This window comes from Solanum stenotomum, chromosome 3 (genome assembly GCF_019186545.1).
Source record: "Solanum stenotomum isolate F172 chromosome 3, ASM1918654v1, whole genome shotgun sequence".
Classification (NCBI taxonomy): Eukaryota; Viridiplantae; Streptophyta; class Magnoliopsida; order Solanales; family Solanaceae; genus Solanum; species Solanum stenotomum.
In genome coordinates this window covers 51372452-51390220 of record NC_064284.1, presented here as the reverse complement: position 1 = coordinate 51390220, position 17769 = coordinate 51372452, and positions in this window count along the sequence as shown.

Genomic DNA, 17769 nt, shown 5'->3' with positions numbered 1-17769 from the left:
CCAATTTCTTAGGTGTTACAAGCCAGGATGAGCCTCAATGAGATAACAGACTATGTTAAGAAGATCGAAGGAGTTCAACAGGTTGGAAGTGACAATGTAGGATACTATAGTGGTTCTTATTCCAAGGGTTTTGGTCAGCAGGTGTATTATGCCTGCCTGATTTAGTCCCCACTTCTACAATTGGTTTTTATATGGTCACACAATAGTCTACGACTGACGGTGGCCAAGGAACTTCCTATTCACCAATAATTTGGCCTTCATTTAACCATGCATGTTTTAATTCTGGTGAGCAGGGACATATTTAGAGAAAATTCCCATATGCATTGGTATGTAGACCAGCACAAAAGTGTAGTACAACCAAAATTCAAGCGGGTGGAGGAATAATGGTAGATCACGTCCATTGGGTGGGTGGGCGAGGAGGTAATCAGGAAGTCCATGGAGGCTAAGGGAATGGTAATATAGGGAGAGGACTGGTACATAAAGGAAGACGGGTTGTTCATATTGATTATAGAGCTCAGTGTTATGCTTTTCAGGGGAGGAATGAGGTTGAGGTGCTTGACTTCATGATAACAAATGTTATTCTTGTTTGTGATCGATGACTAATCTTTTGTTTGATCTAGATTCTAGTTATTTCTACATATCTGTTAAGTTTGCCTTGAGTCTTGACTTTAAATGTCATATTCTTGAGGCCCCAATCCATGTTTCAACCCCAATTGGAGAGTCTGTAGTTGTTACTTATGCATATTGTTTGTGCTCTGTTATGTTTTTCTGTGTTTAGACATCGGCAGATTTGGTTATTTGGACATAGTAGAATCTGATGTGATCTTGGATATGAATTTTCTATCCACTTATTGTGACGTGCTATATTGTAACTCTAAGATAGTAACTCTAGAGATCTCGGGTAGGGAAAGGTTAGAGCAACAAGGGGTATAAAAGCCTAATATATCAAAGATCATATCCATCATTTAGGCTAGGATGCTAGTGAGGAAAAGTTGTTTAGCATAATTGCCTTATCTTCAAGATGTCATTACAGAGTCCCTTTTCATTGAGTCAATTCCCATAGTCCCAAACTTTCTAGAGGTATTCCCTACGAACTTGTCAGGCGTGTCTCTTCGTAGAGATATTGACTTTTGTATTGATTTGTAACTGGTACTCACCCAATCTCTATACCTCTCTGTCACATAGCTCCGGTAGAATTGAGGGAACTTAAGACTCAACTTCAGGAATTTCTTGATAAGGGGTTCATTAGTGTTAGTGCTTCTCCTTGAGGTGCTTTGGTTTTTGCTTGTAAAGAAAAAATGATGGTAGCATGAGAATGTGCATAGATTACTAGCAGCTAAATAAGGTCACCATTTGGAATAAGTACCCATTACCTTGTATTTATGATCTATTTGACCAGTTTCAAGGTGCTTTACTATTTTATAAGATTTTCTTGAGTTTGAGGTACCATTAGTTAAAGATTACAATTGAACACATACATAAGACAACCTTCAAGACTCGGTATGGGTACTATGAGTTCTTTGTAATGTTATTTTGTTTGACTAACGCACCCAAAGCTTTTTATGATCTTGATAAATAGTGTATTTAATTTATTCTTATATTCCTTTGTGATTGATTATAGATGACATCTTAATCTACTCCAAGAGTAAGGAGGAACGTAAAGATCACCTTCAAATTGCTCTAGGTATCTTGTGGTTATTGAAGTCGTATGCAAAACTTTCCAAGTGTGAATTCTGGTTGTCTTTGGTTGACTTCCTATGTGATTTGGTCTTGAAAGGTAATATATCCCCAAAAAATTGAGGTTATCAAGAATTGGGTTCATCCTAGATCTCTGATAGAGTTTTGAGTCTTGTGGGTCTAGTCATCTACTACCGCACATTTGTTAAGAACTTCAATTCTATTACCACACATCTAAAAAAATTGACTCAAAAGGAGGTACCATTTCAGTGGTCTGATAAGTGCGAGGAGAGATTTCAAAAACTCAAAGACCCTTTTGACTAGAACGCCTATCCTGACATTGCCGGTGAAAATTAAGGACTTTAGCCTTTATTGTGATGTTTAACATTTGGTCTTAGGTGTTTTGTTGCTGCAAGATAGGAGTTTTATAGCCTATACTTCAAGGTAATTGAAGATTCATGGGAGGAACTAACCAACCATGATTTAGAGTTAGCAACGGTAGTGCTTGCTCTCTATATCTAGCGTCATTATATATATGGGGTCAAGTGTGAGGTGTTCACGAATCATTATACCATACAACATATGTTCACTCATAAGGATTTAAATTTGAGGCAGAGAAGAGTGGATGAAATTCTTAAAGGTTTATGAGGTGACCAATCAGTACTATCAAGGAAAGGCTAATGTGGTGGTAGACACATTGAGCTGGAAGACAGTTTGCATAGGAAATTTTTCTTGCTTGGGGTTATCAAAGTGACCCTTATCAAAAGAGATTCATGCTCTAGAGTCTAAATTCATGTAGTTAGATATCTCATAGAAAGGTGGGGTGTTTGCCATTATTGAGCTTAATCCTACTTTAATTAAGGAGATCAGGCTAAATAGTTTGAAGATGTGAATTTCAACAAGCTCCGAAATAAGGCATTGTTTGGGGAGGTCCAAGATACAACTCTCAAAGAAGGTGGTATTATTTGTTTTTGAGGGAGGATCTGTGATGCTGGGGTTATTGATTTGATGTAGAGGGTGTTGGTAGAGATATTAGATTCATCTAGCTGTAACAAATATGTATCGAGATTTGAGGCAGCTTTATTGGTGTCGTATAAAGAAGAAAGATATCACTGAATACAAATCCAAATGTTAAAATTGTCAAAAGGTAAACTTTAAGATTCAAAGGCCTACAAATTTTATTTAGAGAATGCCCATTACGAAGCGGAAGTGGGAAAAGACAGCAATGGATTTTTTGTTAGGACTTCCTAAGACTTTGGTAAAGTATGACTCAATTTAGGTCATTGTTGATAGATTGACCAAATCAGCCCATTTCATTTTGATTGGAGTGGATTAGAATGTAACACCCCGTATTTTACGTGTACAAGTCCTACACATATGGAACTTGATTTAGCTTGGTGGTATAAGTAATGAACTTGATTTCCTAGATGAATGGTGATAATAAAAAAGCTATAAGGGTAACTCCCGTACATTGCAATATTGCACGATTGAGTGAACGTCAAATTTTAGAAGTATTTAAATTCTGGATCGAAGTGCTATATGTAAGTCTAAAAGTTAAGGTGATCAAGTGTATATAAGTTTTGAGTTAAACTAAGGAGATTATGCTCAGAAAATGAATAAAAGAATTGAGGTGCTTGTTGGACTTTATAAAGCTAGCAGGTGCCACTTACTTGCTTAGCTCAAATGGGCTAGGTAGATGGGGAAGATTAGTTCATGCATTAGTGAGCTCACTTGAGGCCCAAATTAAATAAAAAGGAAAAGGGAATGGAGATGAAGCCTCACACCAATATTTCCAAGTCCAACTAATTGAGCCCAATAAAGACTAAGACCCAAATTAAGGGTATAATTTTGGCCCATGGCTTAATATTAGAAAGGGGAAAGATTGCAGCCCAAGATGAGTACATAAAGGGCCCATTTTGTGTATATATAATTCAAAGCAAGTACACCACCTACTTGGACCAATTTGACAAATTAGTGGCTGATATTAAAACTTAAGAGGTGGAGAAAAGTAAGACCTTTATAATCACCAAGTTGCTGGCCATTTTCTCACATTTAAGAATAAATAAAAATCAGATTTCTCTCTAAGCTTCTCCTCTCTCTTTCAAAGCATAGCAGCAGCCACAAGTTTCCCAGGGTTCTTGGATAAACCCAAGCCCTTGCAAAGTAAGTTAAGTGGAATTACTAATGTATTTAGCCTATTTCTCTCACGGAATGCTAGATAAGCATGTTAATTAGTTAAGAACAGGTAGACGACTGAATCTGTCAAAAGTTTAATTAATCACTTTCCTTTGTTATTGAGAGGTTTTTCTCTTTTTCTTTGGCCTATGTGAAGGGAAGCTCAAGTTATTGAAGAGTTCAAATTCAAAGAAAAACGAGTTATAAGAATTAAGGTAAAGTGACTACCCTATATTTGTCTTCCGTAAACACGAGTCTAAGTATGATAATTTAAGTGTATTGTTGATAAGAACTCGTGGGATGATGATGGGAAACTATGGTTTCACGTCCTCTATTGTATGTTGGATGGTTATGATTGTTTTTGGGACAGGTTGATGTATAAAGATATTGGGGATAGCTTGGTTGATATCTGGAAAGGGTGTAAATTGCTGATATTGAAATATAGTTGTGTAGTGTACAAATGCAATAAAAGATGGCGGGGATTGAAAGAACAACCTTATTTTAGTAATTATGGATTTGCTGCCCAAGCGTTATTGTTGAGTGAGATTGGACTGCCTAAGCATGTTTAGTAACTACTAATACTAGTTTATCACCTACTCTATTGTAGATGAGTATTTGAAAAGAAAGGAAGGTACTTCAAGGTAACTACAAGGTGGTACAACAAGGTATGTAAGGCTTTTCAACTTCCTACTAATTAACATGAAATCTAGACTCGTCCTCGACGCATAGAGGCAGCCTACTGGCTCCAACACGACTTATGACATTGTTCTCACTCTTTAACATGTCTGCACTTTCCAGTACATGTTCATTGTCAAATCTCTACATATACATTAAATACCCTGCATGAGTTCTCCTTTTAACTAAATAAAGTCCATATGTTATTTCAGCTCCTATGCATTTCAGTAATTGTGTAACTACTCTCTACTTTGTTGTTCTTGCATTATATGATTATTACATGTCACTTGTTGACTACATAGTCCCACAACTCAAAAATGCTATGACCACCAAAACAATCATCTCAAATGTTAATGGAAAGATATTAAATGAATCTTCTTATTGATGGGTGGTATCCCAGGGGTGGAAGAATCACCTAGCATGGGTCGAACCCAATATTACGGGTGGTATCCCAGGGGTTAAAGGAAAGCCTAGCATGGGTCAATGTCGATTTATATGTCTACCACTGATCAGCAGGTCATTTGTATTATTTGTTGTGCAGAGAGTGTAAACTAAAGAATGATAAAGTAAAGAAAAGAATGTAAAGTACCTGATTCCATAATATGAGAAAAGGTGATCTTGTATTCTTACATTGGTATATGATTTCATTTGAGTTCATATTTCACATACAGTACTTTATGCCTTATATACTCAGTACATTCTCCCATACTAACGTCTCTCTCGGGGGACCTACAATTAATGTTGCAGGTACAGGAGCTAGTAGATCTCCCCAGTAGGAGAACAGGACATCCAGCAGCTATTGGTGAGCTGCAGGTTGATTCGGGGCTTTTCGAGTCTATAACATGTATTTTGGTATTGTATAGTAGTTGAGTGTAAGGCGGGGCCTATCCCGACCTTAACCCCATAATGTTTTATCATTTAGAGGCTTTGTAGACTATGTATAGTGAAGTGTGGTTATGCCTCATGTCTTAGACATCATGGTCCTAACAGCCAAGTCGTGTACACTTTCTTTTGGTCTGTTAATACTGTCTACTTTTATGAAAAAATGTTAGCCACTATGGAAGTACCTTTAAATGTTCATAGATAGAGCATGATTACAGGTTGGTCCTCCCGAGCCTTCTCGGCAACGGGTGCCGGACCGCCTTAATGGGATTTTGGGCGTGACAAAAGTGGTATCAGAGTAGGTCATCCTAGGGAGTCTACAAAGCTGTGTGTATGTAGAGTCTTGCTTATGGAGGTGTTGTGCACCACATTTATATGCAGGAGGCTACGTGGTATTTAAGAGTTGTCCCTTTCTTTTCATTCTTTAGAGCTTGCCATAGCGCCAATTTTTGTAGGTGGACCATGCTTAACCTATTAATTGTTTTGTTATAGCACAAATGCCGCAGAAAAGGAAAAGTAAAAGAAAAGGAAAGCAAGCAGAAGTGGCGGCTGGAGAGGCCAGCCAGACTACCCCAGGTGAGTCCCCAGGTGAGTCTCCATAACAAACATTCCCAACTCCTCCACTTCCTGAAGAGTTGAGAAGGGATGGAGTTCCCCCAGAACCACCTACAGATGCTACCGTGAAAGATTTGAGGAATGAGGTTCAATTATTGACTCGTATAGTTGCTGGCCAAGGTCAAAGGCAAGAAGGCCCAATTGCACGTATTGGTGGTGCAGATAGGGCAGCTAGCACGCCGATACGTGATTTCCTTAATTTGGACCCTCCATCATTCACCGGGTCAGATTCTAATGACGATCCACAAGACTTTATTGATCAAATCCAACGAACTTTGGATGTTATGCACGTGAGTGTTAAAGAAGCTGTTGAGCTAGTAACATATAGATTAAAGAGTGTGGCTATATTATGGTATGAAACTTGGAAGCAATCTAAGAGTACAGATGCACCTCCAGCTACTTGGAAAGAATTTAAAAAGGCATTTCTTGATCATTATTTTCAATTGGAGATTCAAAAGGCTTGTGCAGATCAGTTCTTAAATCTTCACCAAGGGGGTATGAGCGTGAGAGACTACAGTCTCCAATTTAATTCCTTGTCCAGGTATGCTCCCAATGTAATTGCTACTATGAAGGATAGAGTTCATTGATATGTGGATAGATTGGATTCGTATTTGGTTAGAGATTGTACTATTACTTCTTTAAATAAAGACATGGATATAGCAAAGATGCAAGCTTTTGCACAGAAATTAGAGGATCAAAAGCAGAGAAGAAGGGCACAACAGACAGAAAGGGGGCAGTCCAAGAGGGCTAGGTCTACCAAGCAGTTTACACCACCTCAAGGTGAGTTTAAGCCTCGGTTTTCTAATAAACCAACTAGGCCATCATTTCCCTACTCTACAGCTAGCGCTCCACCCCAATTTCAAGGGCCGAGAGGCAATCAGTTTAGGCAAAAGAGTGAGAGCCAAGGTTCACGAATAGTAGGATATCAAGAGCAGGGAAGTACAAGCCAATCAATGCCTCCTAGGAAGCCTTGTAAACAATCTGGGAGGAGTCATCTAGGTATATGTCGTATTGGAACAGATACCTGTTATTGGTGTGGTATGCCAGGGCACCTAATAAGAGATTGCCCTAAAAGGCGCATGAGTGATATAGCACGACCTACTGGATCAGCTGTTGCATCGTCATCATCGGTGCCTCTTTTACGTAGAGGTCTACAGGTTCCTACAGGTCATGGTAGAGGTGTTAGAGGAGCATCTAGTTCTAGCAGAGTCCAAAATCGCACATATGCTCTAGGGAGTAAACAGAACTTGGAGGCTTCACTTGACGTAGTAACAGATACATTGTTCATCTTTTCACATAATGTATATGCGTTAATTGATCCTGGTTCCACACTATCGTATATTACTCCACTAGTTGCTGGGAAGCTTAAAAGAACACCAAAATTATTGAATAAACCATTTGAAGTGTCTACACCAATCGGTGAGTCTACTATAGAAAGAAGGGTCTATCGTAACTGTATAGTAACTGTTTGTGATCGTGATACATTAGCTGACCTAATTGAACTAGAAATGGTTGAATTTGATGTTATAATGGGTATGGATTGGTTGGCTTCTTGTTATGCCACGGTGGATTGCCGAACTAAGAGAGTGCACTTTCACTTTCCAAACGAGGTAGTCCTTGAATGGGAAGGCAATGTTTTAGCGCCAAAGGATAAGTTTATTTATTATTTGAAGGCGAGGAAGATGATGTCAAAAGGGTATATATGTCATCTAGTTAGAGTGAGAGATGTGGAGGCAGAACCACCAACTCTTCAATCTGTTCCGGTAGGAAATGAATTTATTGGTGTGTTTCCTGAAGAGCTTCCAGGTTTACCCCCAGAACGAGAAGTAGAGTTTGGTATCGATTTAATTCCAGGCACTCAACCTATCTCTATTCCACTGTATGGAATGGCCCCGGCATAATTATGTGAATTAAAGGACTTGTTAGAAAAGGGGTTTATAAGGCCTAGTGTATCCCCATGGGGTGCACCAGTATTATTTGTACGTAAGAAGGACGACACATTGAGAATGTGTATCGACTACCGACAATTGAATAGAGTCACAATTAAGAATAAATATCCCCTCCCCAGAATTGATGATTTGTTTAATCAATTACAAGGTGCCAAGTGCTTTTCAAAAATTGACTTGAGATCAGGTTATCACCAAGTGAGGGTGAAAGAGAAGGATATACCCAAGACAGCTTTTCGAACACGGTATGGTCATTTTGAATTTCTCGTTATGTCATTTGGGCTAACAAATGCACCGACAATTTTTATGGATTTGATGAATAGGGTGTTCAAGCCATTCTTTGATGTATTTGTGATAGTATTTATAGATGATATCTTGGTGTATTCAAGATCAGAAGAGGACCATGCAAATCATTTACGACAAGTATTACAAGTTCTTCGTGTCGGCGGTTGTATGCCAAGTTCTCCAAATGTGAATTTTGGATAAAATCAGTGGCGTTCTTGGGTCATATTGTATTTGATGAAGGAATAAGGGTTGATTCACAAAAGATAAAGGCCATGAAAGATTGGTCAAGACCAACAACACCTACAGAGGTTCGTAGATTCCTAGGGTTGGCAGGTTATTATAAAAGGTTCGTTGAAGGATTTTCTTCTATTTCTGTACCTTTAACTAAGCTAACACACAAGGAAGCTAAGTTTCATTGGAATGATGCATGTGAAAGAAACTTACAAGAGTTGAAAAGTAGGCTAACTTCTGCACATATATTAGTACTTCCGTAAGGCACAGAGGGGTATGCAGTATATTGTGATACTTCAGGGGTTGGTTTAGGATGTGTACTCACGCAGCATGGTAGAGTAATAGCTTATGCCTCAAGACAACTCCGACCACATGAGAGAAACTACCCAACCCATGATCTTGAACTAGCAGTGGTTGTATTTGCTTTAAAGATATGGTGCCACTATTTATATGGGGTTCACATTGACATATATACAAACCATAAAAGTTTGCAATACATCTTCAAGTAGAAGGATCTGAATTTGAGGCAGCGAAGATGGTTAGAGCTAGTAAAAGATTATGACGTTGATATACTATACCATCCAGGGAAAGCAAACATAGTAGTTGATGCTCTCAGTCGCAAGACAATATCAAGTATTAATGAACAAACCGTGGAAAAAGAAGGGATGGCGAAGGATCTACGTCAACTAGCTAGTTTGGGAGTTCATCTTCTTGAAACCCCAAAAGAAAGGATTGTAGTGCATAATGCGGCAGAATCTTCATTAGTAGTTGAGGTGAAAGAGAAGTAGTTCAAAGATCCTACTCTACAACGACTTAAGGGGAAGGTAAATCAAGGTACTACAAAGGAATTTGAACTTACACAAGATGGAGTACTTTGTTGTCAAAACAGATTGTGTGTACCTAATGTTAATGGGCTAAGAAGGAGGATAATGATAGAAGCACATCATTCAAGATATTCCATCCATTCGGGATCAACTAAAATGTACCATGACTTGAAAGGAGTGTATTGGTGGGGGGGGCATGAAAAAGGACATTGCAGAATTTGTGGCACAATGTCCAAACTGCCAGTGAGTCAAAGTAGAGCACCAAAAGCCGGGAGGTTAGATGAAGTGTATGGAGCTTCCAACTTGGAAGTGGGACATGATCAACATGGATTTTGTCACTGGTTTGCCTCGCTTGTTTCGTAAGTTTGACTCCATATGGGTAATAGTTGATAGACTCACCAAGTCAACACATTTCTTGCCAGTTAAGACTGATTATACAACTGAAGAATATGTAAAGTTATATATTAAGGAGATAGTTCGGCTACACGGGGTTCCAATCTCTATTATATCTGATCGAGGAGCTCAATTCACTGCAAAGTTTTGGAAATCATTCCAAAAGAGTTTGGGAACACCAGTGAATTTAAGTACAACCTTCCACCCTCAAACGGATGGTCAAGCAGAACGCACAATCCAAACACTTGAGGATATGCTTCGAGCTTGTGTCTTAGACTTCAAAGGTAGCTGGGATGATCATTTGCCACTTATTGAGTTTGCCTACAATAATAGTTATCATTCTAGTATCAAAATGGTACCTTAGGAAGCTTTATATTGAAGGAAGTGCAGATCACCAATTGGCTAGTTAGAAGTAGGCGAAACTGCTTTATTTGGACCAGACCTTGTTCTTCAAGCTATGGAAAAAGTTAAGGTTATACAACAACGGCTAGTAATAGCTCAAAGCCGACAAAAATCATATGCAAATGATAGAAGAAGAGGATTAGAGTTTTCTATAGGAGATTGGGTGTTCTTGAAAGTATCACCAATGAAATGGGTAATGAGATTTGGTAAAAAGGGAAAGTTGAGTCCACGCTATGTAGGGCCATATAAGATTATTTGAAGAGTTGGCCAAGTTGAATATGAGTTAGAGCTACCTCAGGAGCTTTCAGCAGTTCATCCGGTGTTTCATGTCTCAATGCTTCGAAATTGCGTAGGTGACCCATCATATATCACTCCTGTTGAAGATGTACAAGTTACAGGGGATCTCACCTATGAAGAAGTACCAATTGCTATTCTGGATTGTCAAGTTAAAAATCTAAGGAATAAAGAAATGGCTTCAGTAAAGGTGCTTTGGAGGAACCAACAAGTGGAAGAAGTTAAGTGGGAAGCTGAGAAAGCGATGAAATCCAAGTACCCTTATTTATTTGAACCTAAAGGGGAAGTCCAAGGTGCATAATGGGGGAATTAATAGGTTCGCATGGAAGGGTATTTCTTATGTGGTTAACAGTTGATTTAAACTAAGGTTTGAACTTATTTAAGCAATCTGATTATGCTAGCATTCGAGGATGAATGTTCCTAACGGGGGGAGGATGTAACACCCTGTATTTTACGTGTATAAGTCCTACACATATGGAACTTAATTTAGCTTGGTGGTATAAGTAATGAACTTGATTTCCTAGATGAATGGTGATAATAAAGAAGTTATAAGGGTAACTCTCGTACATTGCAATATTGCACGATCGAGTGAACGACAAATTTTAGAAGTATTTAAATTCTGGATCGAAGGGCTATATGTAAGTCTAAAATTTAAGGTGATCAAGCGTATATAAGTTTTGAGTTAAACTAATGAAATTACGCTCGGAAAATGAACAAAAGAATTGAGGTGTTTGTTGGACTTTATAAAGCTAGTAGGTGTCACTTACTTTCTTAGCTCAAATGGGCTAGGTAGATAGGGAAGATTAGTTCATGCATTAGTGGGCTCACTTGAGGCCCAAATTAAATAAAAAGGAAAAGGGAATGGAGATGAGGCCTCACACCAATCAGTCCAAGTCCAACTACTTGAGCCCAATAAAGACTAAGGCCCAAATTAAGGGTATAATTCTGGCCCATGGCTTAATATTAGAAACGGGAAAGATTGCAGCCCAAGATGAGTACATAAAGGGCCCATTTTGTGTATATATAATTCAAAGCAAGTACATCACCTACTTGGACCAATTTGACAAATTAGTGGCTGATATTAAAACTTAAGAGGTGGGGAAAAGTAAGATCTTTATAATCCCCAGGTTGCTGGCCATTTCATCACTTTTAAGAATATATAAAAATCAGATTTCTCTCTAAGCTTCTCCTCTCTCTTTCAAAGCATAGTAGCAGCCACAAGTTTCCTAGAGTTCTTGGATAAGCCCAAGGCCTTGCAAGGTAAGATATGTGGAATTACTAATGGATTTAGCCTAATTCTCTCATGGAATGCTAGATAAACATGTTAATTAGTTAAGAACAAGTAGAGGACTGAATCTGTCAAAAGTTTAATTGCTCACTTTCCTTTGTTATTGAGAGGCTTTTCTATTTTTCTGTAGCCTGTGTGAATGGAAGCTCAAGTTATTGAAGAGTTCAAATTAAAAGAAGAACGAGTTATAAGAATTAAGGTAATTTGACTGCCCTATCTTTGTCTTCCGTAAACACGAGTCTAAGTATGATAATTTAAGTGTAGTGTTGATAAGAACTCGTGAGATGATGATGAGAAACTATGGTTTCACGTCCTCTATTGTATGTTCTATTGTTATTACTGTGTTTGGGACAGGTTGATGTATAAACATATTGGGGACAGCTTGGTTGATATTTGGAAAGGGTGTAAATTGCTGATATTGAAATATAGTTATGTAGTGTACAAATGCAATAAAAGAAGACAGGGATTGAAAGAACAACCTTAGTTTAGTAGTTACGGGTTTGCTTCCCGAGCATTATTGTTGAGTGAGATTGGACTGCCTAAGCATGTTTAGTAACTACTAATACTAGTTTATGACCTACTCTATTGTAGATGAGTATTTGAAAAGAAATGAAGGTACTTCAAGGTAACTACAAGGTGGTACAACAAGGTATGTAAGGCTTTTCGATTTCCTACTAATTTGCATATAATCTAGACTCGTCCTCGACACATAGAGGCAGCCTACTAGCTCCAACACGACTTATGACCTTGTTCTCACTCTTTAACATGTCTGCACTTTCCAATACATGTTCATTGTCAAATCTGTACATATATATTGAATACCCTGCATGAGTTCTCCTTTCAACTAAGTAAAGTCCATGTGTTATTTCAGCTCCTATGTATTTCACTAATTGTGTAACTACTCTCTACTTTGTTGTTCTTGCATTATATGATTATTACATGTCACTTGTTGACTACATAGTCCCACAAATCAAAAATGCTATGACCACCAAAAGAATCATCTCAAATGTTAGTGGAAAGATATTAAATGAATGTGCTTATTGATGGGTGGTATCCAGGGTGGAAGAATCACCTAGCATGGGTCGATCCCAATATTACGGATGGTATCCCAGGGGTTAAAGGAAAGCCTAGAATGGGTCAATCCCAATTTATATGTCTACCACTGATCAGCTGGTTATTTGTATTATATGTTGTTCACATAGTGTAAAGTAAAGAATGATAAAGTAAAGAGAAAAATGTAAAGTACATGATTCCATAATATGAAAAAAGGTGGTCTTGTATTCTTCCATTGGTATATGATTTCATTTGAGTTCATATTTCACATACAGTATTGTATGCCTTACATACTCAGTACATTCTCCTGTACTGACGTCTCTCTCGAGGGACCTGCAATTCATGTTGCAGGTACAGGAGCTAGTAGATCTCCTCAGTAGGAGAACAGGACGTCCAGTGACTATTGGTGAGCTCCAGGTTGATTCGGGGCTTTCCTAGTCTATAGCATGTATTTTGGTATTGTATAGTAGCTGAGTGTAAGGCGGGGCCTGTCCCGACCTTAACTCCATAATGTTTTATCATTTAGAGGCTTTGTAGACTATGTATAGTGAAGTGTGGTTGTGCCTCGTGTCTTAGACATCATGGTCCCAACGGCCAAGTCATGTGCACTTTCTTTTGGTTTGTTAATAGTGTCTACTTTAATGAAAATGTGTTATCCACTATGGCAGTACCTTTAAATGTTCATAGATAGAGCATGATTACCGGTTGGTCCTCTCAAGCCTTCTCGGCAATGGGTGTCGGTCCGCCTTAATGAGATTTTGGGCGTGACATAAAACTCGCAACAATTGGACAAGATTTATGTCAATGAGATCGTAATGTTTAATGGGGTGCCCCTTTCCATCATTTCAAACCATGGAAATTAGTTTACTTCTAAGTTTTGGGTAGGTTGCATGAAATGTTGGGAGCTTAACTCATTTTTAGTATAGCCTTCCATTCGAAGACTGATCGTTACTCGGAGAGAATGATTCAAGTATTGAAGACATGTTCTGATTGTGTGATTGACTTTGGAGGTCCTTAGAATCAATTCTTGCCTTTATTTGAGTACTCCCATAGCAACAACTATCACTCCAACATAGATATGGCACCAATCGAAGCACTCTATGGGAGGGTATCCTGATCATCTATAGGGTGGTTTGAAATCGGGAATGTGAAAACTTTGGGTGTGAATTTGGTAAGAAGCATCCAAACCAAGTTGTTGGCAGCTCAGAGTATATAGAAGGAATATGTATACTGTAAAGTAAGAGACATTATCTTTCATGTTGGTGAACATGTTTTTTTAATCTTGTCACCAATGAAAAGGGTGATGAGATTTGGAAAGAAGGTTATGCTTAGACCTCATTACATTAGTGATTCTTGACAATGTGGGGCTAGTGTCTTACAAGTTAGCACTGCCACCTAACTTGTTTGGAGTTCATCTAATTTTCCATGTGTATATGCTAAAGAAGTATCATAGGAATGTAAACTATATCATCAAGTGGGACTCGATAGTACTAGAAAAGGATTTACAGTATCAGGAGGAACCAAAAGCAATCTTTTGTAAAACCCCATATCCTAGACAAACCAGAATGCAAATTTCAGAAGTTGCAGGTGCCACCGACGCTCACCACCCAGAGACTGTAGGGTGATTCATAGACCGTAGGTGGTCATCCATGCTGCCCCTCCCAGAAAAGTCCAGAAAATTATCTAAGGGTTAACCCATGGCCGGACCCACAGATCGTAGGTTAGACCACGGGTCGTGGTCTTGGTTCATGGATCGATACCCAGGACCCTTTTCTCTGAAAGCCAACGACGGTTGATAGGATGGAACGTGGATCAGTCGATGGTCCATCGGTCAGTTCGTCGATTGGCCACGACAGCTTTTTAGTGAGGGGTCGTTTGGTCTTTTCCCTTTGCGTTAGACCCCTAAACTATGTCATTTAATCCCTAAAGTCAGTTTTAGCTTTACTAACTTAATCAGAACCTACCCTAATCAATCTTTCACCAAAAATTCATCGATCTTAGAGCAAGGGAGGAGAAAGAGGCGACCCAAACCCCTCCAAGAACGTAACAAGTTCTCGTCAGTTCCTGCCCCAAAATCGAAAGATTTCTTCGTGAATTTCCTCAACAAGTATGTCAGATTTCACTAGTGGGTTCCTTTCACCCATTAGGTCCTTAGATTTCAGTCAGAATCTTGATTCCCTAAATATTTCTTAGACCTAGGGTTTCTAAAATTTCATATAATTGTTGTGATTTAGCTGTTAGAATACTCCAAATCAGATTTCCATGATTTCGTAACATTGCTGCTTAGTTTATTGCATGAAATTCAGAACCTTAGATGTGTTGATTCGTTTAGTTCATGAATTAAACTTGCTAGGTCAGTTTATACAGATATGCATGCCTCAGTTTACAAAAGTTTCATTATCAGTACTTAATTTTACATTTTCAGTTAGCATGTCAGAATCTTGAGCTATCTATCTTGTACCTTATACATTCTATTGGGAGTAGACTTAATACCAAGTTTGACTAAGGTCAGTCACCCTCATAGTCCCAGAACTCGTGCCGTCGTAGGTAAGTCCCCTCTGTGGGCGTTATACTTAGTGATCACGCCAGTCATGCCTCTATACCCTTGGCAAGGTATATTGGGTCCTCTCGATGGGGCGCATACATCGGACTCCACATTTAGCTCATGTGGTTTTATGTCGATTATTAGTAGCTCCCACAGTCAAATTCTAGTGTATTGACGAGATTATCAGTTACAAGTCAGTATTCAATCTCAGTATGCCATGTACTTGGTCATCATATTCATTTATCTTAGTATTCAGTATTTCTATCATGTTCAGATTATATCATTGTTTTATTTCTTTGTTGAATTATATGTTTTATTTAGCTTTATCCTATCATGCATGCTCAGTACCTTTCAAGTACTGACACATACTCTGCGCTACATCTTCTCGTGATGTAGGTTCAGGTTCTCAGCATCCGAATCACGCATAGATCGGGTCTCGATCTCCATTTAGCAGCATCAATTGTGAGTCCTCATTCTTCAAGGACAATAGACATGTTTCTATAGTTAGTGTTTTCATTTAAGTTTTTAGTACTTGCTAGAGTTAACTGGGGCATGTCTTTGTCTGAAATAAGCCTCTATACTGAACTATGATTCTGTACTCTAACTTTAGTTTCTATAGTTAGTCTTCTCATTCTTAGTTCAGTTTCTAGTATTCAGTATAAAGGATTATTTCAGACAAAGACAGAATCAACTTTAGTTTTTGAGTTATGGTTCAGTACTCTAAACTCTTATTCAGTATTTATATTTTCAGATTTAGAATGCGTATTCCCCTTCATATAGTTTACCTCATGTGTTATGCTTCCACACAATATTTCTTTTAAACATGCTTATGATATGCCAGCTCAGGGTTAGCTTTGGTCACTCTGATCCTAGGTCTCATGTTTACGTCAAGGAGGTAGCCTCAGGGCGTGAAACACTTGGTATTAGAAAATTAGGTTTTAGTGTCCTAGGATGTCTGAAAAGTCGCACTAAGTAGATGTAACAACCCGAAAACTAGTAGGCCTAACAAGAGATTGTCGTAAAGGTGAATCATAAAACTTACTTCTCACACTTAGAATGAGGGTTTAGGGGTAAAACATCAAGGTACGAACCCCCAAGGACCAACCAAGGGTCCTTGAAGAGGACCTTAAAGCCTAACCTCCAAGCTGCCCAAAAAGTGACCTATAAATGGGGACCTACGGTGCATAGGTCAATCCACTCCTCGTGGGTGAGCTTCATAGCTCAAGCCCCCACTTAACAGGTTGCAGACCACGAACCACGCCCAACCAGGATAGGCCGTGGTCCCACCCACGGTCCGTGGGTCATGGGTCATGGGTCATGCCTACAATTTGTACAAAGTCGGCCAAGCCTAGGGGTCTTTAGGTAAATTCCTATTTTAGTAAGTTTGATGTGAGGTTGTTTTATATTGTTTTAATTCACCTATATAAGTGTTTTAAGTCATTAACTAACCCGTACACTTCATAAAATTTCAAGACCCAAATCCATAACCAACTTTCACCCAAATAAACTCTCTCTAGAATTCTAAGGATGAAGAAGAAAAAAGGTGAATCATCAATAAGGTATTGTAGCTCTTTATCTATGGGTAGCCTTCACCAATAGATCCCCTTCAAAATGCCCAATTTAAAAGGAATAAATCCCAACAATCTAGGGTTTACTCCAAGTCATGGATTCACTTCAAAAATGATTTTAATGATTTAATTACTTTATATTATAATCAAATTGATGATTTATTACTGTTTTATGATGAATGATTCAAGAATCCATGAATTACTGTATTTTCTCAAATTTGATCTTAAAGTGTGGGCATTGATTGATGTCAGTAGAATGTTATAGAATTATCAATGTTATGAATTGATTACTTGAATTATGTTATCATCCATGTATAAAGTATATATTCTATATGTGTTGATGAATCATGATCTATGGTCCTTGAAGGGCAATTTATGATAATAATGCATGATTATGAAGTTTATGTACATGCTTATGAATACCTTCAGAATAATGTGATTATAACTATGATGAAATTGTGGTGTTGTTGAAAGGATATTCTTACATACACACACTCATGAATGAAGGATAAATGAAGTGATTATGATTATGATAATGATTTTATGTGTTGGTTGAAAGGTTATTCTCAATTATACACTTATGAATGATAATGACATATTGTGAAAGGTTATCTCACAATATAAGGATTCTTTGTTCAAAGGCTATTCTCACCTATTGAATCTATGATCTATCTTATGAATGAGGTTGGGATGAGATTGATGCCCTCACGTTAGTTGAGGTGGGGTATCTAGTAACAATCTCTTTATCCCATAATAATTAACTCAATTAATGAAATGTTAAGTACTCCATGGGGAATAATACTAAGCACCAAGTGGATATTGATATGAGATGGAATCTCTCACATGAGTTGAGGTGGGGTTTCTAGTAGCAATCTCTTGAGATGGATGCCCACACGTGAGTTGAGGCGAGGTATCC